The sequence below is a fragment of the Loxodonta africana genome, chromosome X, assembly GCF_030014295.1.
Source record: "Loxodonta africana isolate mLoxAfr1 chromosome X, mLoxAfr1.hap2, whole genome shotgun sequence".
Taxonomy (NCBI): domain Eukaryota; kingdom Metazoa; phylum Chordata; class Mammalia; order Proboscidea; family Elephantidae; genus Loxodonta; species Loxodonta africana.
This window is the reverse complement of record NC_087369.1, coordinates 145819829-145842487: the sequence shown is the minus strand read 5'-3', so window position 1 is coordinate 145842487 and position 22659 is coordinate 145819829. Positions and strand designations below refer to the sequence as shown.

General features: G+C 40.4%; 1 protein-coding gene across 5 annotated transcripts in view; it reads right to left on the bottom strand.

Annotated features, from left to right (window-relative positions):
• Positions 1-17535, bottom strand: part of STAG2 (STAG2 cohesin complex component) — a 131687-nt gene extending 114152 nt beyond the window's left edge. For 2 of the 5 annotated variants that reach the window (XM_064277557.1, XM_003414759.4), the window contains exon 1: positions 17291-17535. The gene's annotated coding sequence lies outside the window, so the exon portion shown is untranslated. Of the gene's footprint in view, positions 1-16300; positions 16557-17290 lie in introns of those variants that run through there. The other 3 variants (XM_064277556.1, XM_023553847.2, XM_003414760.4) reach the window with 2 other exon arrangements.
• Between the last annotated feature and the right edge of the window lie 5124 nt (positions 17536-22659).

Below are 22659 nucleotides of genomic sequence, written 5' to 3'. Positions count from 1 at the left end.
TATTTTGTCACATGGGGTCGATACGACTCGATGGCACCTAACAACAGGCTAGTCTGATGGTAGTGGGTTATCAGAACTTTGTGTCACTAAAGTTGGTATGCAACCCCACACTGCTGAATTTGATTGGCTTTAAATACATACATATATATATATATACACACACGAAACTATTCCCCTCTAAAAGCCAATATACTACAGTATAACCTGGGTGAGCCAGAACTCAACAGGACTGCTGTGTTTTTCCAGGTCTTGCAAGTTTTCTACCTTTGACAGGGCACAGTCTTACCACTTTTCTATCGCTCATCTTAGTGGAAAACATTTGTGTTTTTCTCCTCTGACAGGTTTCCTCCTTACATAGCTTCCAGCTTTCACAGGTTTTACTGTATATGCATATTGTTGTTATGTCCCATCCAGTCGATTCCACTCATGGTGATCCCATGTGACAGAATAGAACTGCCCTGTATTTTCTAGGCTGTAAGATTTACAGGAGCAGATTGCCAGGTCTTTTCTCCTGCAGAGCCGCAGGGTGGATCCGAACCACCAATTTTTCAGTTAGGAGCCTAGTGCTTGACCATTATAGCACCAAGCCTCCTTACTCTATGCATAAACCCCCCCAAAAAACCAAACAAACCCATTGCCCTTGAGTGGATTCCGACTCTTAGTGGCCGTATAGGACAGAGCAGAACTGCCCCATAAAGTTTCCAAGGAGCAGATGGTGGATTCAAACTGCCTACCTTTTTGGTTAACAGCCTGAGTTCTTAACCATCAGGGCTTCGCCTCAGACGATTTAAGAGTAGCAAATACTATTGAAGATCCCTATGCATAGCATGGAGCCCTAGTGACGCAGTGGTTAAGAGCTCAGCTGCTAACCAAAAAGGTCAGCGGTTCAAATCCACCAGCCACTCCTTGGAAACCCTATGGGGCAATTCTACTCTGTCCTATAGGGTCACTATGAGTCGGAATCAACTTGATGCCACAAATAACAATAAGGCATCTGCTGAACTCCAGGTGCATAACATCAGTTTAAGGTTGAAGCATTTAAAATTCAACTCATCTACTTTTCTCCAAAATCAGCTACTTTTTGGATACAAGAATACTGTACAATAATATCGCTGTGTTCCAACTATATACATCAATACAGGAAATGTTTTGAGATACAGAAACAAGAAAAAAGGTATGCATTTCAGGGCATTAGGAAAGGATGTTTATGTATTACCAAAATACTAGATATTAACTAAAACAAATGAATTTCAATACATGGCAGTTTTTAAAATTTATACACACACAAATACGTATGTATGTACGTATAGTGTGTATTATCACCTACTAAATTATAAATGGCAAAGCTAGAAAACCCGTTTTGAAGCCAAGCCCCTGCTTCGTATCTATGCTGTGCACATCACACACACATTATAATCGCTGAAAGAATCTTTAGACAAAATGAGGAGTTATGACCGTAAGAAGGAGCTGAAAGGCAGACCTGTACAAAGAGGAGAAAAGGTGCTGTAAAACCTAGAGGCTGGACACATACATACTCCTGCTGGAACTCAAGGCATTTCATAACAATAGTCCGCTAAAAACTATAACCTGAAAATCAACTTTCTCCCCACTCTCATCCCAGCACAGGTCCAAGCACATGCCCTGAACTTCTCTGTTCCAAGGAATGCTATCTTAGGCCATTAAAAATTGACTCAGTTCTAAGTGCTAGGGTTAAGGCCATGAACAAGGGCAGACAAATATCCTTACCCTCACTGAGTTTATATTCTACTGTGGGGAAAGAGAGAAACAATTATGTTTGATGGTAACATTTGGTATGGAGAGAAATAAAGCAGAGTAAGGGGGAAAGGGAGCTAATGGAGTAAGGTGTTTTTAGACAGTATGGCCAGGGAATGCTTCATCAAAAAGATGATTATTTGAGCAAAATCTGAAGAAATGAGGAGCCATACCAGGCAGAAGGATCAGCAGATAAAAAAGTTCTGAAGTGGGAACCTGCTTGGGCAAATTTCTTAATGTCTTTAAGCTTCAGTTTTCTTATCAGTAAAATGATTATAACATGCCCTACTGTGTAAGACCACCACCCATCTGTCAATTTGCTGTAATGCAGTGGCTTGCCTGTTGCTATGACGCTGGAAGCTACGCCACTGGTACTTCAACTACCAGCAGGGTCACCCATGGTAGACAGGTTTCAGCAGAGCTCCCAGACTAAGACAAACTAGGAAGGAAGGCCTGGTTATCAACTTCCAAAAATTAACCAATGAAAACCAGTTTCAATGGATCTAGTAAGATCCAGTGTTACAGATCACAACAGAACACTGTCTGATTCGCTTGCTTTGGACACATCATCAGGAAAGATCAATCACTGGAGGACATCATGTCTGGTGTAGTAGAGAGCCCAGGAGGACATGGAAGACCCTCGGTGAGATGAATCAGCGAAAGAGCCACAGCAATGAACTCAAACACACTCACAATCATGAGAAAGATGCAGGATCTGTCAACAATTTTTCCTTTTGTATATAAGGTCGCTATGAGTAGGAGTTGACCCAATGGCAGCAGCTATCTATCCACCATACAGGAAATAAAGGTAGTCTCCTAGTTCAGTGAGTAGCGCCTAGATCTACTATTGGTCTCCATTCGCCTGCAAAAGCAGAGGAAGAAGGCAACTCAGGAATCAGAGAAAACTACTACCTTCAAACCATGAACCAAAACTATCCCATGAAGACACTGTTACACTAGAGTTTAGCCCAATTAATAAAGAATGTTTGCCTGGAGCACAGCATTCTTACAAAGATTATCTATGAGTTTAATCTGACAACTGCTAATCTGAAGCACAGATGAGAATTTTAAGAGGCAGAGAGCCTAAATTAACGGTGATGAAACATATGGGTAGAGACGGTGAGAATGGTGACACAATGTGAAGTATGTAACCAATGTTACTGAATTGTTCACGGAGAAATTGTGAATGGACGTTATGTTTGGTTGTGTATATTGCCACAAAAATAAATATTTTTTAAAAAAGAAATCAAAGTAGTGTGTGTGTCAAGCATCCAACGCATGACATGTACTCATCTTCATAATCAGTGGCACAGTGATTAAGAGCTTGGCTTCTAACCAAAAGGTTGCCAATACAATGCCTTGGATAACATTTCATTTTAAAGTATTTTTTTAAATAGGCTAATTTCTTAAAATTAATTCAGATGCTGCTGTGCTGAGAATTAAAACAAGTAAAATAAATATAACAAACTTTATCATCCCTCCAAAAAACAGTTCCGACTTATAGTAGAACTGCCCCACAGGGTTTTCAAGGCTATAAACCTTAAATAAGCAGACTCCATCTTTCTCCCGCAGAGTGGCTGGCTGGTGGATTCAAACCACAGACCTGTGGGTTTGCAGCTGAGCGCTTTCGCCACTGCACCACCAGGGCTCCATCATCCCCCCTCATCCAACCATTTTCTAGGTGCTACTTGGTGCTTATTATAAAATATGAAACGTACAGCATGTAACTTAAGACTGAGAATGATTTGTCCTCTATCAGATCTAGACAGAAAAAAAGCTTTTCTAAAACTATTTAATCCCCAAAAGTTTTCCCATTACTTTGGGAAGTTTAATTTCTTCTTCTATCTCATCCATTTAGGATTCTTGCCTCCTTTTACTCTTTTCCACTGAGGAAGGTATCACTATGAAATCTATAAATCATCCCACTGGGAGGCAGCATATCACCATGTAAAGAGGAGTTCTAGACTTAGGCAGAATTCCATTCAAAAGTAGGCTCTGCCACTTACTAGATTTCAGTGATCCTGGGCAAGTCACTTAACCATTCTGAACTTGAGTAAATCAAAACACCACCAACTACCTTACAGGACTGCTGCAAGAAACAAAAAAAATTAAATGTTAGGAGTCTAGTACAAGTTTCCATGTAGTAGATATTTTAAACAGAATCCTGTACATACAAACTCTATTATTACTGCAAAGCCAACTAGGGGAAACTAATTGACTACTTCCCTTCTAACATACTGCTCTTGAACATGAATACTAATAGTGCAATTACAATGCAGGGTTACATCTCTAGAAAACCTAAGGTTTTAATTCAATTGCTGTTTGAGAACCTGTGTAAGACACACTGCACAATGAGATAAGGATTCAAAATCAGATAAAAACATAGTTCCTAGTCTAGTTATCACTTATAACTTTCCATAGTCCTCCAAACATTAAACACTATGTATTTTATATACACACACACATACAAAATTACCTTTCATGTTGGGTCTGCAGCTTTTCTGCAGCAACCTATGTAACTTTCACTCTAACTTCAAAGGATCAGGAACTAATACCCTACACCAAAGGATCTTTTCTAATATAATACCACACTGTCCAAAAGATCTCTCTGAAATGTTTCAAGAGCCCAAATATGAATGTAACCAGTGAATATTCATCAATGAACAGTAGCAGTTTATGCACTGATATTTAATCAAAACCGAAAAAATACACATATTCAGAGATGGAAAAATCCATTTGTCACTGACAAGTTTGCTTTTCAAAAACACACCTTCATGCTTCTGCTTCCCTGCCAGCCATTGCTACCATCACTTCCTCAATTCTCCTGCCAGGAGTAAAGTCTGAGGAATGTCTTCTGGCCTGAGTGAGTGGTGGAAAAAGGGAGGGGCATATCCCAAAGGAAAAATATTGTGGCTTTTCTAATATTTCCTACATTTTCTCTACTTCTTCACTGTAGAGGGAAATTCTCAAAGGTTCCTATTCCTAACTATTAACTATTTTTAATACTATTTCTTTAGACAAAAAAAGGTCTTTTTTTAGTAAGAGGATATTACACTTGCACTTTGCAATAACATTCTAAACCCGTACCTGTTGCCACTGAGTCAATTCTGACTCACAGCAACCCTATAGGACAGAGTAGAACTGCCCTATAAGGTTTCCAAGAAGCAGCTCGTGGATTCGAACTGCTGATCTTTTGCTTAGCAGCCAAGCTCTTAACCACCATACCACCAGGGCTCCAATAACACTCAAGTCACCATGAATTTTGCAAATCAGGTACAAGACAGTAGACACACTGGTGAGTGGAAAAAAGTCTTACTTTCGAAAATAAAAAGAGATTAGAAATCTAAGGACAGAAAATACATTAACAGACATTCCAATCCTGAAATGGAACTACTTCAGGGATAAAATAACCAAACCTACTGCTGTCCAGTTGACTGACTCAAAGCGACCCTACCCTGCAGGACAGAGTAGAACTGCCCACAAGGTTTCCAAGGCTGTAAATCTTTACGGAAGTTGGATGCCACATCTTTCTCCCGCAGATGAGTTCGAACCACTAAACTTCTGGTTAGCAGCTGAGTGCTTTAACCACTGTGCCACCAGGGCTCCTGTCATTTCAAGTATACCAAGCCTAAGTCATCATATATGTAAAAATAACTCAGTAAGTATAATATACTGCTACAAAGCAAGCTAACATTTCAAGAATACAGGGTCAAAAACTAGCATAGAAGCATGTATAAACTTAAATTCCTTTAAAATGAAGCATTTAGAATTTGAAATAAAGGCATGCAAGCATCCCATATAACAGAGTGATTGTTGACTGCCTCTTTTGCTTTTAGAATCATGATACTATTTAGAAGGTCTCAACCTTTGGATAACAGTAACTGGTTGTACAGGCTGATCATGGGCTCTTTTACTTAGTTTATTAACAACCACCAAAGATTTAAATATTCAAAGGCTACAATAACAGTCTTCAATTGTTATTTGTCCCCTGAAATTTTTCAGAGTAATCCTTTTTTTAAAATACTTGTCACTAACCTCAAAGTAAGGACACTGTATCAAAACTGCACTGACCTGAATTGTACGGTTAAAACGGCAACAAAAATTTTTGTTATATGTATTTTACCACAATAAAAGCTTTAAAAAAAAAAAGCTGACAGCTATTGGTTTTAGCCTAACATTCTTTAGTACATAGTAATCCAGGCAACTGAGGGAGACCCTGAGTGGCACAAATAGTTAAGCACTTGACTACTGCCAAAAGGCTGGCAGTTCGAGCACACCCAGAGGCACCTCAGAAGTCAGGCCTGGCAATCTACTTCCGAAGGTTACAACCTTGAAAACCCTATGGAGCAGTTCTACTCTGCACACATCAGGTGGCCATGAGTCAGAATGGACTCCACTGGCAACTGCCAACTATCAAACCAATTTCTAGGCATTATGTTAAAATGGGGGGTTTAACCCTATTGGAGCAGTAATGCCCAATTTACTATATTCCCTGAAGGCAGAGACTATATAATCTGGTTTACCACTGTATATCCGGTGTCTCTAGTAGGCGCTTTAAGTACCAGCTGATTTAACAATGAACGGACCTTTCTGAGAATCTAACGAAATGCACACATAATCTCAAAGGGTTCATGTCCCTCCACCCCATCCACTGGCCCCAGTTTAAGAACCAGCAATAATGCATGCAAAACAACTGCATTCATTTCATAACATCAAATTTTAAAAAAAAATTTTTTCTATTATAGTAACTACGAGGCCCTTAAGTTTCTTGATCTGGTCAGAACTGCAGTCCCCCTTTCAAGCTCTGTCTTCTTATGATGGCTTCAATGAACTAAACAATCTTAAAAATTAGAACTCCTGATGAATGCTACGACACAGATGAATCTTGAAAACATCATGCTGAGTGAAAAAAGTCAGTCATGAAAGAAATACTGTATGATTCCACTTACTGGTATATGAAGTATCTATTACAGGCAAGTGTAAGAGACTTAATTTTATTAATGGTCACCAGGGGCAGGCAAAAAGGAGGTGGACAGGGAGACTCATTGCTTAGGGGACACTAAGCTTCTGTTTAAGTACGATGGAAAACTTTGGGAACAGAAAATAGGGGTGGTTGCACACATGATGAACCTAAAGTCACTGAATTGTTCAGGTGGGAAATGTTGAAACGGCAAATGTTTAGTTTAATTCATATATATATACACATACACTACAAGAAAAAAGTTGAATGATCCTACTTACTGATCTCTCAGTTATGTTTGTAGGATAGTGACACCAACAAAACTTTCAGAAGTGAACTAGCTGGGGGGAAAAAAACCCACACAAATTACTCAAAAGAAATATTAAAATAGCCAAGCATGAAAAACTCAAGATCAGCTCTCTACCACTTGTCCCTCAAAGAAAAAAAAAAAAGATCTTAGTTTACAATGTTGGTAGAAATCTACAATTACACTGAAATCAATCATTTCTCCAAAAGTTTGAATATACCTTTTTTTTTTTTTTTTGGTTAGGGGGAAGGGTACCACAAACATAAACAGGCCAGGAATACAACTGCAAAAGTCAGAATACCAAAAATAAAGAGGACTATTAATTTTATGAAATGACACATCAATCTCTACAAGTAAACTTAACTCTCAAATTGTTAACAAAAATCAGTTTGACCTCGATAAATCGCTAAGCTGGACCTTTTTCTTTCTTTTCTAATACCACTTCTCCCTAGTCGTAAAATTATTTCTTTTCTTTCGCCATTACTCTCAGAGGTAACTTTCCACAGAAGAACCCCCCATGAAATATACAATTAACATTCCCTCCTAAGCAAAGGATAAAGAGAGTCTGAATAATATGCCAAGAAATCAAAACTCCGATGGAAACAATAAAACTAGTTCTTTTAGAATTTTTTTTTTACTTAGGAGGACCTCAGAAAAGTTCCTTTTCAACACTCAGGCATGTATCTCTCCACTCTAAAAGTCACTTGAAAAAAAGTCAACTGAAGAATCCACTGGATTTTAAAAAACACTTTAGTTTGTCTTTAACTATTAATCCCATAACCAATACAAACTCCCCTAAAAAAGTAAAAATAAACTCTTAGAATATGGCAATTAAAGCAATTTTAAATCACTGTCATGCCCACAGAAATTTCTGTAGGGGCTTCAAATCTCTTCCTACCGCTTAGACTAACTGTGTGACCTTGGACAAGTTAAACCTTGCCTCCCCTATAGCTCAGTTTTCTCTGAAAAAAAAAATCAAACTCATTACCATCGAGTCTACTGCAACTCACAGTGTCCCCTATCAGGACAGAGTAGAACTATCCCCATAGTGGATTTGTACCACTAACCTTTTGGTTAGCAGTGGAGCTCTTAACTACTATGCACCAGGGCTCCATCCTCTGAGAAGTGGGCCATTAATTACTGTCATCGTAGTTTCTCTGGGTCAGTCCTAGGTTATTCCTATTATCCCAGTATCCCATCCAGTTAGTACCCCTTTTTACTCTCAAAAGATTAATGGTCATCTTACCTCATCGGGCTATGAGGATTAAGTGAGGTAAAAACAAAAAGTAAAGCATTTATAACAATTTCTGACATATAACAAGAATTCAATTAGTACTGTTGTTAGTCAGCCCCCAAATCATGGCTACCCCACGCACAACAAAAGGAAAGGCTGCCTGCCTGTTCCTGCACCATCCCCAAGACTGGTTGCAGATCCATTGGGTTTTTCCTGGCTATTTTCAGAAGCAGATTGCCAGGCTCAGTCAGCTATGGTCTACGTTAGTCCCCATCAATGTTATACAAGGTTTTCCGTTATATAACGAACAGCGTTCCTGCAATATTCCTTTCTACAAATAAAATTACGCATTCCCACATTCAATTCTTTAAAAAACAAAATTAGCACTAACTGCTTGAAATCAACACTAACAAATTTATCCCACAGAGATAGCAGTATTATCAACTGCACTCATAATTTTATCATTTATAGGTTTTGACAGAGGCTATATTAGGGTTACAGGCAGGGAAGTGACTGAAAAGTAAAACTTTCCTTAGGGTCAAACCAAACCCGTTAATTTTCTAGCAGCTTTTCTCGACCAGGGTTCCTCACATTAACCACAGAACACAAAAACTAATCCAAGCAGCAGTGTCCTCAATTCTCCTAAGGATGGTACTAAGTAGTATCATTCTACATCTACAAGAGGTAAACTAATTTATTACATACAATGGATTCCTTAGAGCATGATTCTGTCATGGAACATCAGTTCATGGTATTCTTGAAATACAAAAGGAGAAAATACGGATGGGAAAACTCAATACTGAATAAACAGTCTGAGTACAAGACTTTATCACCTGGAAAAACTATTTCCTACAGGATGAAATTTAAGGGAAAGATCAACATAAAATATATAAATTTGACTCATGGCTATGAAAAGCACTAATATATTCTCCACTGATTTATCTTAGGTCAGAATTCCAACATTTGGTATTCCTTCAGATAAGGAAAACTCTATGGTTTATGAACAGGAGAAGGAAAGAGGGAAGAAAAGAAAACTGAGACTAAGATACTCATCACTCATGAACCTAATAACCCAGAGCAGTGATACTACCACCTAATAAAAATAAGAAAATTTAATAAAGTGAAAAGATGAACTAGAAAGTAGACAGAAGAAATGTTAACACTTAGAAGGAAAGAGATTTTTACAGTACCATTAAATACCAAAAAAATTCCACTACAGAACCAAACAGACCAGTGAATTTACTGAAAGAGTCGTCCAAATTTTATTTCAAATCTAACCACTCGATTAACCAACTGAATGACTGCGCAACTGTTTTCAGACACATTTAACTTCCATTTTTGGATAGAGCATAAATGGTTATCCGGGGGTGGAATCGGTGAAATAATTCTATATACCATACCAAGGCTAAACAAAAAAAAAAAATCAAGAATACAATTTAACATACTATCTCGCAAACTTTTTTCAAATATTTTATTGTGTTTTTGATGAATGTTTACACAGCAAGTTAGGTTCCTGTTTGACAATTTCCACACAAATTGATCAGTAAGTCCCACAAACTTTTGTGTTTAACAAGCATTTTCATATAAACAAAACCAAAGCTCAGGTTCATTTCAACCATTAGTATACTTTTATCGGATACAAACTCACATGACCCTGTCTAAAAATAACACATCTGCCGTCTCTACACAAGAAAAAAGGAGCACTGGTGGTGCAATGGTTAAGAGCTTGGCTGCTAAGCAAAAGGTCAGCTGTTTGAACCCTTCAGCAGCTCTTCTGGGAGAAAAGACTTGGCAACCTGGTCTCACAAAGATTACAGCCGAGAAAACCCTATTGGGTCACTATGAGTCGGAATCGACTCAATGGCACACAACGACGACAACATACATCGGAATGGACTCACATAACAACATACATGAAAAAAGGAATCCCTGAATGGTGCAAAAGATTAAGCGCTCAGCTGTTGACCCACCCAGAGGGGCCTCCAAAGAAAGACCAGGCCATCAAAACCTTAGGGAGCGCAGTTCTCTCACATACATGGCAACTGGATGGCAACTGGTACACATGTGAAAAACCTTAATTTCATAAAATTAGTCATTTGTGCTTCCAGTGATAAATTACCCAAGACCTAATAAACCAGATAAGGAAAACAACTGAGTTTATTAGCATAAAAAGCACAAAGCTTTTGAGGCCAGGCTGTTGTTTATTATCATGTGACTTGGAACAAGTCATTAACTCTCAGAGAGCCTCAATTTTCCCATCTGTAAAATAATAACCACCTGCCTTGCAAGGTGGCTGAGATGATTAAACAATACATGTTAAAACACACAGCATAGCTATTGGTATTCAAAAGGAACTCAAACAGCAGCTAAATTAAGAGTTTATGATTCCTCAGCATTCAAAAAGTTATACGGTCAATCCTGTTAAAACAAAATATTATTCATGCGAAAACATTTTACTTAAAGAGGACTTATTTTTAGGTTGAATGGACATGGGAAACACAGAGTGGAAAGGAGTGCACTGTCACAGTATAGGGAGAGCAACTAAGGTCACAGAACAATGTTTGTATAAATTTTTGTATGAGAAACGTGCACTGTAAACTTTCACTTAAAGCAAAGTAAGAGATAAAACTTATTTTTTCCCCTTAAACAATGTTCAATAGAATTAAAGCAGTGATTTATTTTTTATAAAGGAATATTACCTCTGAGTTGTGCGTTAGATTATTCAGAGTTTATAGAAATCTCCCTGGTTTGTCTCATCAATCCCAGTCATGTATTTTTCAATTGAAATAAAAAAGCAAAAACAAAAACAAACCACTGACATTTTTCATACTCTTTCTTTGGGGGTGTGGGGTACCCAAACCAAACCAAATCCAGTGCCATCTAGTTGATTCGGACTCACAGTGACCCTTGAGGACCGAGTAGAACTACCCTACAGGGTTTCCAAGGCTGCAATCTCAAGAAAAGCAGACTGCCACATCTTTCTCCCACAAAGGGGCTGGTGGGTTCTAGCTGCTGATCTTTCTGTTAGCAGCTTAACCATTGCGCCACCAGGGCTCCCTCACTGTAATAAGCCTATGTAAAAAACAGTTCAGGTAGCAGATTACAATAGCTACTAAAGAGATGTAGGTTTTTTAGTGCACAGACACAAAAATTAAGACTATCGCCATATGCACTGAAGGAGTATATACAACAGCTGCTAAAGTGATGTAGATTTTTTAATGCACTTACACAAAAATTAAGACTCTCATCACATACACTGGCGAAGTATAAAATTTGGTTAAATAAAATGCAAAGCAGGCAACTCAAGAGATTTTTAAAAAACTGAGAATTTTGTTTTCTCACGTATCTTTTCCACACAGAATAAGCAATAGCCATAGTTTACAACAGCCAGAGAGATATAAAGAATTACTGTACGAGGACAGTATTAAACCAAATTAAAAGGTCTAAGCATATACCACATACATTCCGACTCATACATAAAATTACAAAGGAAAAATGTAAAGAACTTTAGCAACAGCCTGTACCTTTGAAGTTCCTTTACCTGCCAAGATTAGTCATATTTCAACATCTACTGATAGCCACAGCTAACTGGGACTATTCCTTTCCTAAGCTGTGCTCCCCAACTCCCATGTACAATAGTACTCCACTTTACAGTAAACTGTTGAGTTCGAGTCTTTGAATCATCGACTAATAGTGATCCGGAAGTGCTGAAGTGCTAATACAAATGCAGATTTTTTAAATAAACGAGTGAGACAAAAAAAATTCACAACACCAAGATGTTATCCAGCTGAGCTCTGTGGGACATCTGTACCCATTTAATGCAAATTTAATGTAAATTTTAAGCTCAATTGTTAACTTGCAGCATCCAAAACCGGAATCTTCTAGCTATTACGAACAGCCCAAAAGCAAAAAGAATAAGCTATCCACTGTTTACTGTGGGTGGTATCAGTTAAACAAGCAGATTAAGCATTACTAAACAGTTGAGGGCGTATCTTCACTTCTAACCCTATATTCCCCATGGACAGATTCAAGCCTCAGCCTGCTCCCCACCCTACCCATCCATTTCAATTCACAGGTCCTCAGGCCACCATATGTAAATGGATAAGTCAATAAAGTTCAAGAGACAGAAAAAGGAATGTAGAATTTCCTTCAAATCTCATTTGAGTATTTGAGCTTTTAGAACTTCTAACTAAATGTAAGCTTCAAGGTTACCAAACTTGTAATTATTATTTGTTGCTTTGGTAGTTTAGCTGTTGCCTTACCACAATAAAATAAATCTGTGGGAGAGGGAAGGAGGATTTATCGCTTAAAGGGTACTAAGTTTCTGTTAAGGGTGATGGAAAAATTCGGCAACAGATCGTGGTGATGGTTGCACAACATGGTGAACGTAATTCATGTCACTGCACTGTACATGTAAAAATAGTTCAAATGGCAAATGTTCTCATATATACATTTCAGCACAATAAAATTTGAAAAGTGGGGTAAAAACAAAATAACTCTGATGCCACAATCCTTACCACCTACTTAAAACTACATTTGAATACAATTTAAAAATTTCAAGTATTTAACGTAATCCCTTAACATCGTTCTAAAGCTAAAATGTGGAACAATTACAAAATATCTCTCCCCAGATTAGGGTGCAATTTCGCTATAATTATTAGGAAGCATACTATGAAACATAAAAATTGAATATTCATTATTTTGGATTCCCTTTAGAAGTCTGACATATATTCAAACACACACCTCACAGGGGGGAAAAAAAAAAACCTGACCCTGAATCATACAAAGCTGGAGAAAGTAAAACTACCAAAGTAACAAATAATAATTACAAATTTGGTAACTTTGAAGCCTATATTTAGTTAGAATTTAGGAGCAGTTCACAAACACACTAAATAAGGGGAGTTTTTAATTGCAGTGCTGTTACTGTTGATGGGTAACAGTAAGAATTTTCTCAATAAAAAAACATTACAATATTTTATAATATCAGCTTTTAACTAGTTATAGCACTAGATATTTAAAAGGGGTGGGTGAGTGATGATTTAAATCATTTTAAGTGTAAACATTCATTTTCACATTAGTTGGAAAAAAAAAAAGAGAGAACCCACCTCCCCCCACTGCCAGTCCCTGATACCTTAAAATACTAGTTATTTCACAGTGGGGAAGAACGGCTAATCAGTACATTCCTTTTCCAATCCTCTTTTCTACCCATTCATTAAACACCAAACTGAAAGTGAATTCAGCTCCTACCTTGATTTCCCTACCATGAATGCTCCCTACAAACACCCCGATCTCTTCCACTGTCACTCATTCCAACTGTCAAAGCCCCACCTATTAATAGTAAATCCCTTTCATACTGACTCACTTTAACTTCAACTTGATGAAACAGACACCCAGCAGAATTTACAAAATTTGCAAATGGAATTTTCCTATTTTAAACAGATTAAAAAATGAGCTCAAAGGAGAGCATATCCAGACTAAATTATAAACATTTAAAGCTCAACCAATATATAAGCATTTATGTTGCTCATTCTATAACTGGTTCAGTTCAGGTATTTTTCTTTAAGTTTGTATGCGAGGCATTGTGTAATCATTTATACACATGACTAAGTTTCCCCATGCAAATAATCTTGATAAATACAAACTGAAGTCATTACACCAAGACTGCAAGAAAACTTGGAAAATTTTCAATTCTTTTTCTCTTTAATTATGGAAAATTTCAAGTAAACACAAACAAGAGAATAGTACAATGCGACCTCCTGTATTCATCATCCAGCTACAATCATCCATCCACTCAAGGCCACTTTTGTTTCATCTCTACCTCCCACCCACTCCCTCCTCCCATCATTCTCTTCAAAAAAGAAGAAGACACTGCTCAGAAAGTACACTGAGAAAAATCTAGAGACAGCAAAAGTATCAAAGCTTAGCAAGAGGGATCCAACTATGTATGTAACTGTATCGCCACCCTCCACAACTCCGTTTAAGTGATAAATTTAAGAATTTACTTAAAAACAAAGAAATAATCTTCTTTAAGCACTTTAATTAAGTCCACAAAACCTAAAGAACATATGTAAAATTATATCTAATAGGAGTATGTAATGAAAATGAACTCAAACATCTGCAATTAGCTCGCATTCACGTAGCACCTTAGCTCAAAACGAAAAGGCCAGACTATTTAACATAATGTATCATAAAATTACAATTCAGCCACTTGAAAAACCGCTGAACACTTATGCCTTAACTGGTCCTTCTGATCCCTAATTATAGATTGATATCAATGTAGAAAAACTAGGCATTTTAACGTAAGTGGTTTAAAATGCTCAAAATTAACCTCACTGTTCATTGGAAAATATATGAAAGCAAGTCTAAACTACCTGAATTATATATCATTAAACAGAAATGTATCCACCTTCCAGGGCCGTTATTTTTTTTTTTTAATAAGTTCGCATATACCCTTAAACGCAACACGCTAGGCTCCAGATAGAATTAGGAGACCGCCTCCTGCTTTTGCTCCTAACCAATACGCAGAGAGAGAAGGTTGGCATGAAAGTGCTGCGAGGACAGTAACAAACACCAGCAGCTCCCGAGCAGGCCCTGTTAGAGCCAGGAATGACGCACTTCGGTAACCCGACTCTTTCTCCCCTCCACCCCCGCCCCCAGCAGCGGTGCTGACACCGCCAACAGCCCGGAGTAGGAAAAAAGACAACAGAAAAAAAGGCAGAGGTTGGACCGCACCGGGTTTCATCAAGAAACCTCGATTATTCCTTTCGACACTAACTACCAGGGCTAAACAGGAAAAGAAGCTTCGTGCTTAAGCAAGTCCCATCATGGTGGTTTAAGAGTCACTAAATTAAGCTGATAATGAATCCAATCCACAGAGACAAATACAGGGTGTGGCTGCCGTGAAATACGGCGGTCCGTGGGAGAAAGGGGTATGGAATTTACACTCGAGTGTGAAGGGAAGATGGGGCTTGACGGGGGGTGGGGGGAGAGGCGGCCCGCGCATTTTAAGGAACCATTGCACATCAGCACAGGCTTTTCGTTTACTCAAACCTAGCCCTACAGATCAAAAGTCCCTAACATATTATATAAACCACGTAAACTGTAAATAGCCATTTAACTAAACACCGTGACCCACAATTTAAAAAACTACACCTAAGAGAAAGAAAGAATGAAAGGGAAGGCGGGGGGGGGGTGATAGTCAACAACATAAAAACATTTCTAGGCCACGGAGGAGAAAGTCTCACAATCCGGATGAAACTACTAAATGCAAGATTAAAAATTAAAGCTGAACACTGCAGCACACACACACCAAAAAAAAAAAAAAAAACCGAAAACACACACACACACACACACGACAGCCCATTACAGTTTAGGAATAAAAAGAAAATGACATATACACCAAGTGGGAGGGGAAACTAAATGTCTAAAGTACAGCGGTTTATTTAAAAAAAAAAAAAGAAAGAAAAAAAGCTAGAGGCAAAACAAGACATTCTCGCGACCAAACACAAACAAACAAACAAAAAGCAGAAATCAACAATACGTTTACGAATGTAGGCCAGAAGAAAATGGGAACGGGGCTCAAAGTTTTGCGGAACTACTTGATGCTGTTTCCCACACCTTCTCTCTCCCAGGGCCCATCCGACCCTTTTCGTCCTACAATCACCGGCCACCGATCACCGTAAGTGTGATAGAAGTGAAAGAGAAAGAAAGAAAGAAAGAAAAAGTCAATCCCAAGCAAGAAGAAAAGTGTGGAGGGAAAAAGCAGATGCTGCCTACCTGGGACAAGGATCAGCTCAGTTCGTGCCTTGAGAAAGACAAGTGCGGGTGGGGGTGGGAACGAAAAGCTGCACTAAAACTAAAACAAAAGTGGCGCCAAAACCCCCCAACAAACAGCCTTCCACTCCCGCCCTTCCCCCCTCCTCCCATGCCAGGCAGCTGGGCCCCCTTAGGGGCAAGGTCTGCACGCGGGGGCCAAGTCGGGCAGACCCCAACGTCTGGATAAAATTGTTGCCCAAAGAAAACTGACCGAAGTCGGTCCTCGGAAGGGATGGAGAGATCGATGCCAATCGCTTTCCCAAGCAATTCCCCCACCACGCGCTGGAGATGATGGGGCGGGGGAGAAGCCAAGGGGCCCGTCACATGAATGTTGTTCCCTCTCTAGGAAGGGAGGAAGAGAGGGAGGGAGAGGAGGAGGGAGGGAAGGAAGGAAGGGAAGGCAGAAGGGAGGGGGCACGAGGGAGGGGTGTGATCGGAGTAGATTTTCCCTCGCCTCCCTCGGTCCGAGGCCCAAATATACACAACTGAGCCTCCGCTTTCTCCCCTCCCCCCGTAGTTCCCAGCACCACCATTTTGCTCTCTTCCTTCCCCTCACCACGATACCGCGCTCTCCCCCACCCGACCACAGCCTGCCCGGCTTTCCTCCCCCGGCTACGGGTCGCACCCCACCCCACCTCCAGTTTGGGCTCTCCTAGGCTTAAGAGCCTCCCGGGGAAAAGGAGCCTAAAGCTAAAGCTACACAGGGAAGCGGAGCCTCCATCTTGCGCCGCTCCGCGTTCTCCATTTTGGGCCACCCATGGGGGGGGTCTCTCCGTAGAGGCCCCGAGGGAGAGTTGGACGAGGGAAGGAAGAGAAAACCTTCAGCGAGGGTAGTAGAAAAGAGCCCTGCCGTAGAAAGCCACTCTAGGAGTAGGAGGTAGGGACGAGGGGGGCCGTAAGTTCCCTGGTAGTGCCGGGGTAGCGACTGGGGGAGAAGGGAGAAAAGAGGGTTGGGTGTTCAGTGGGGGCGAGGAAGATTCTCCCGGCTTGACTTAGCAAGCCGCTCGCTCCATGGGTGCCCCGGATGGGGGCAAAGGAAGAAGAGGAGAAATTAAACGGCAATAGAATACCCAGCCTCTTTTCCCTCCCAACACCTCTCTCTTGCCCTATTTCAACACCACACACCTCACGGTGGGCCCCGCGCCCTCGGGGTGCCCCTCCAAACTTCTAGAAGCTTCGCCTCCGCCATTTTATAACTTACCTCCCCCCTCAGCGTACACAGAGGCAGCAACGAGACTGTTCGCCTCCCCCACTCCTCCTTCCTTCTTTCTCAGGCCGGGGGCTTCTTCACCCCTGGGCTGGTACAAGATTTTTCCCCTTCCTCTTCTTTACACCCTCGAATTCTACTCAGGGACGGAAGCTCCCGCGGTTCTAGAGCGGTGGGGGGTTTTGAAAGTGGCGGTCGGATCCGGCGGGTTTTTTTTTTTTTTTTTTTTTTTTTTGGTGGCGCTTCGGGATTGTTTGGGGTGTTCGCTCTTCGGCGACTTGGAGGCGAATGGAACGCGCAGGCGCCATCTGTCGGCCACGAGCCCGCGCCCGGCTCCTGTTGGGAGGGAGCGGCATCTAGCGGCAGCGGGCTGGCACTGCAACGCCTGGCTCGCACTGCTCCCACCCAGTGTCCTCCTCCCAGTCACCAACCAATCGCGGGCCACAGACTCCCGGGTTCAGCGTCTCGGACGCCGCCTCTGAACGAGGCGCCCGCAGGGGCGCGCCGCCGAGTGGGGTAAACAAGGTGCCGTGCCCGCGCCTGACTTACTCATTCGTTTGACTGCGCTTCCGTCGCGGACCCGAGCGGGCCGCGGTTCCCCTTTCTTTACTGGGGATCTGGGTGGGTAGGGGGGCAGGCGGGAGGAATGTCCGGCGGACCCCCGGGCCGTGGGAATTCAGGGGGTGGGCTCGCTTGAGGACTCGTCCCCCGGGCACCTCCGCCCCTCACGCAGCCCCGAGGTGGCAGCCCACTCGGGCATCACCCTCCGATGTCCCCTCCTCTGACACGCCCAGCGAGGGGCCTTCGGCCCGCGTTCCCAGACCCTAGCTTCACCCCGGCTCCTACCCCTTCCCACCAATAGAATCTAACTCGCCTATCTGGCACTGGATTCTAAGTCACTGAGGGTTTGGGGGGTTGTTTATTTTTGTTTTGTTTTGTTTTGTTTGCTGTTTGTTTCGGGCGCGTAAAGAAAGCGAGCTAATTCTCCACCGGGAAGACCTGGTACTGAAAAGAAAATTTTTAATTTGCAACCCACTATTCGGGTCTCCGAGAAAAGGGGGCCGCTACCTACAGGGTCTAGGAGACTTAGGAACTGGGCTACTAGGCTAGGCCGGGTGCTTGACCAATTTATTCTCTGAGGGGGCGAAACGGAATGGTGCGTAGGGAAGGGAGGGAAATCGAAATTTTGGCAAAAGAGTCGGGGAGGGGGGACCTCCCCGGTCTTCCCCGCCTCCCCCGCTTAGCCACTGCCTTCCTAGAAACGTGAGCGGGGGCGGCTTCGCGACTTTGTTAGGAATTCAGGTTCCTGCTTCTCTGGGCTCCCCCACCCCTCCTCCAAGATGTTTGAAGTGCGAAAGGACAGCTTCCTCTCCTTGGACCCCTGTTAACTCAGGGCTTTATCTCCGCTTTTATTTTCTCTGGTTTGTTTCAAATCCCATGTACTGGACCTTTCACCGCCTAGAGCTGTCCACATCAGGAAGAAAGACTCGGGGAGGGCCTCTCCCCTCCGAAGCGCCGCTTTTCCTAGGACAGGAAGGAGTGACCTATTACAGTGTCTCCATAACTATTATGGAAGTCCCCAGATTTATACAGTAGTGTTTCGTTAAGAGCTCGTCGTTTCTGTTTCCTTTATTATTGCTATTTGGTTAAAATATTTCTTTCACATTCAATTATTTTTCAATTAGAAAAAAAGGAATGAAACGTATTAATAACAAGACAAATTTTCCAAACGAGGAATAGTGCAAGCCCCGTTTAAATATGGAGATTTCTCCCGATATCAATTAGAAAGCATTCCTAGTGCAATGTAATGATGATTTTCAGTCCCTAAATTATATTCCTTCCACTTCTGTGGCTTAGTTTCTCCCACCCTCTGTGCTTATTGTTCCCCCCCCCGTAACTTTAAAAAAAGTTATGGTATATTTAATCAAGTGAACAGTAAAACTTAAACAGAACCATCTAAATATCAGTGACATGAAATAAAGTCTGAGACATTTTTACTTACCTCTAAAGCTTTGGGGGAGTAAAACACTATTCAAAATAAATTTCCATTTCTTTTATAGACCATCTTTGGTAGAATGTTATACAGTTTTTAATAGATTTGAGTTACAGAATGATGCAACTAGAACATTAAATAGGGAGAAGTGGAAAATTTACAGAGTTATATAAGTTAATGCAAAACTCCTCTTGAACTAATAGAAAAACAGGGCTCTGTACCAAATCGTTTTACATTAATTCAGTTCAGTTGTGCCAATTTAATATCAATTGATATTCAGTGACTCTCTGTTTTAGTATTAGCTGAAAACTACCGATTTTCTGCCCCAAACATCACATTTACAGTACATGGTGCAAACGGTTTTTCATCTATTTTGTAATTTCATGTTCCCAGTTGATTGTATATGGAGCAGCTGAGACTTTAAACAATTTTATACTTTGAAAAAAATGGAAAAGGTCCTCTGTTTCGTAAGCTTACTTTCATTTTCAAGAAATACCACTGAAAAAGATTAATAACGAACTGGTAGAACATCAGAAATAAATCTTGTAGCAAATTTATATGGACAATTAATATCCCCTCTATCATAACAATATAATAATATCACATCTATCATAACTTTTCTTTTTTGCTAGAGCTCATTCAGAAAATATCGAGCCTTCAATATGTGCAGGACCACACAGTGCTGTGTGTCCTGATCTTATCCTAAGAAGTGGAGTTTATTTCATAGGGTACTGAAAGGCCAAAAAAAGAGTTCAGCCTTAGAATTTGAGGACAAAGGGAGAAAATGTCATCAAATAAAATATGTAACTAATATAAAATAAGCCTTAATCTTAGTAACATGTCCTTCATCAGATAATATAATGGCAGAAGCTTTTGGTGCCTGATAAGAAATATTGAAAACGTTGAATACTTAGAACTTACGAACATCTGATATTGTATAAGGGGGAAGACAGTATCTGATGCAAAAATATTCTTGTCACTAAAAATGTGGACCCCCACGATATAGCAGAGATAATCGTTCAGGTTTACTGTACTCTGAATAAAACATCCAACAATTTTCTTTACTCTGGCACCGTACAAATAGAACAACCTTCTGCTTAGAAATTTGGTATCCCAGATAGCCTCATGCCCCGGACAGCGTACATATACTTTTTGTATTTCATAGTACCTTTCTAAACCTGACCTAAAGCCCAGAAGCCTGAGGATGGATAAATTTGAGTCCACAGAAATTAAAAACTATGTTTCTCAAAAATACCATAAATGAAGTCAAAACAGAAACTATAAACTGTATTTGTTACATGAATGAAAAAGGCTAATTTCTTTAATACACAAAACCAAAAAACCAAACCCAGTGCCGTTGAGTCAATTCCGACTCATAGCAACTCTATAGGACAGAGTAGAACTGCCCCATAGAGTTTCCAAGGAGCGCCTGGCAGATTCAAACTGCCGACCCTTTGGTTAGCAGCCATAGCACTTAACCACTACACTACCAGGGTTTCCTTAATATACAAAGAACTCAAAAATCAATAAGATAAAAATCAATACTCCAGTAGGAAAGCGGACAAAGAATGTAAACAGACAACTTATTGGAGAAGAAATACAGATGGCTAATATGTAAAAGACTGCTCAACTTCATTAACCACTAAGAAATGCAAATTAAATATCACTTTTTTTCCTACCAGTTGGGCAGAGATTTAGAATTTTGATAATACTCAGTGTTGGTGAGGTTACAATGAACTAAGAACTCACATATACCATAGGTAGCAGTGTAAATTGTTCCAAAAAAACTGGAGAAAATTTTGGAAATACATTTCTAGGAATCTATCATACAGATGTGCTCATACAAGTTACACAAGGGTATATATATATACAAAGATGTTCGTTATAGCTTTGTAATAGAGAGAAACTGGCAACAGTAGAAATGGTCACCATTAAACCAAAAACCAAACCAAATCCATTGCTGTCAAGTCAAATTATGACTCAGCAACCTGATAGGACAGAGTAGAACTGCCCCATAGGGTTTCCAAGGCTTTAATCTTTAGGGGGAACCCTGGTGGTGCAGTGGTTAAGAGCTTAGCTGCTAAGCAAAAAGCCGGCAGTTTGAATCCACCAGCCGCTCCTTGGAATCCCTATGGGGCAGTTCTACTCTGTCCTGTAGTGTTGTTATGAGTCAGAATCAACTCAATAGCAAAAGTTTTTTTTGTTTTGTTTTTTGATATTTAGGGAAGCAGATTGCTACATATTTCTCCAGAGGAGTGGCTAGTGGGTCCGGACCACTGGCCTTTCCATTAGCAGCCAAGTGCTTAACCATTGCACCACCAGGGCTCCTGGCCACCATTAGGGACAGTTAAAGGAATTATGATACGTCCATATAAATGAAGTCCTAAAGAAAAAAAAAATTTTTTTATGTCAAGTGGGTTTTTTTTTATGCCAAGTGGGTTAGTGGGTGATGCCCACCATTAAATCAATTACGCAATTAGACATATGTCGTTGAGTGAAAAAAATTAAGTTGCAGATAGCTTGTATGGTATGAACCCATTTGTGAAAAATATATATATACACACATATATGGTTGTTGTTGGTTACCATACAATCGATTCTGACGCCACGCGTGCAGAGTAGAACTGCTCCGTAGGGTTTTCATGGCAGTGACCTTTTGGAAGCAGATCTTCCAAGGCAAGGCGCCCCTGGGTGGTTTTGAACTGCCAACCTTTCAGCTAGAAGTGGAGCATTTTACCATTTGTGCCACCCAGGGACTCCTATACACATATACATATGCTTGGATATGCACAAGGCATTCCTGAAGAATATACAGGAAACCTAACAATTCCCTTTCAGGAGAGAGGCAGCGCAAGGTTCCAGGGCTTGTAATTTTACCTTTCACTTTATCATTACTATCTTAATTTTTTTTTCAGTGAGCATGTATTACCTATGTATTTTTTATAATCTTATACGGGTTACAGTCACCCTGGGAAACAGTTTGCCAGCTTCTTATAAAGTTAAACAAAGACTTACCATGTGATTCAGCAGTCTTACTCCTGAGCATTTATCCTAGTTCACCCAAAAACCTGTACATGAATGCTCATATCATGGCAGCTTTATTTATAATAGCCAAAAACAGGAAACAACCTAAATGTCCATCAAATGGAGAATGGTTAAATAAACAGTAATACATTCATACAATAGAATACGACTTAGCAATAAAAAGGAACAAACTGTTGATACTCAAAGGAACTTGGATGTGTCTCAGGGGCATTATTCTGAGTGAAAAAAGTGCCAATCTCCAAGGATTACACAGTGTATGATTTCGTTTAGATAATATTTTCTAGATCATAAAATTATAGTGATGGAGAAACAGATCAGTGTGTGG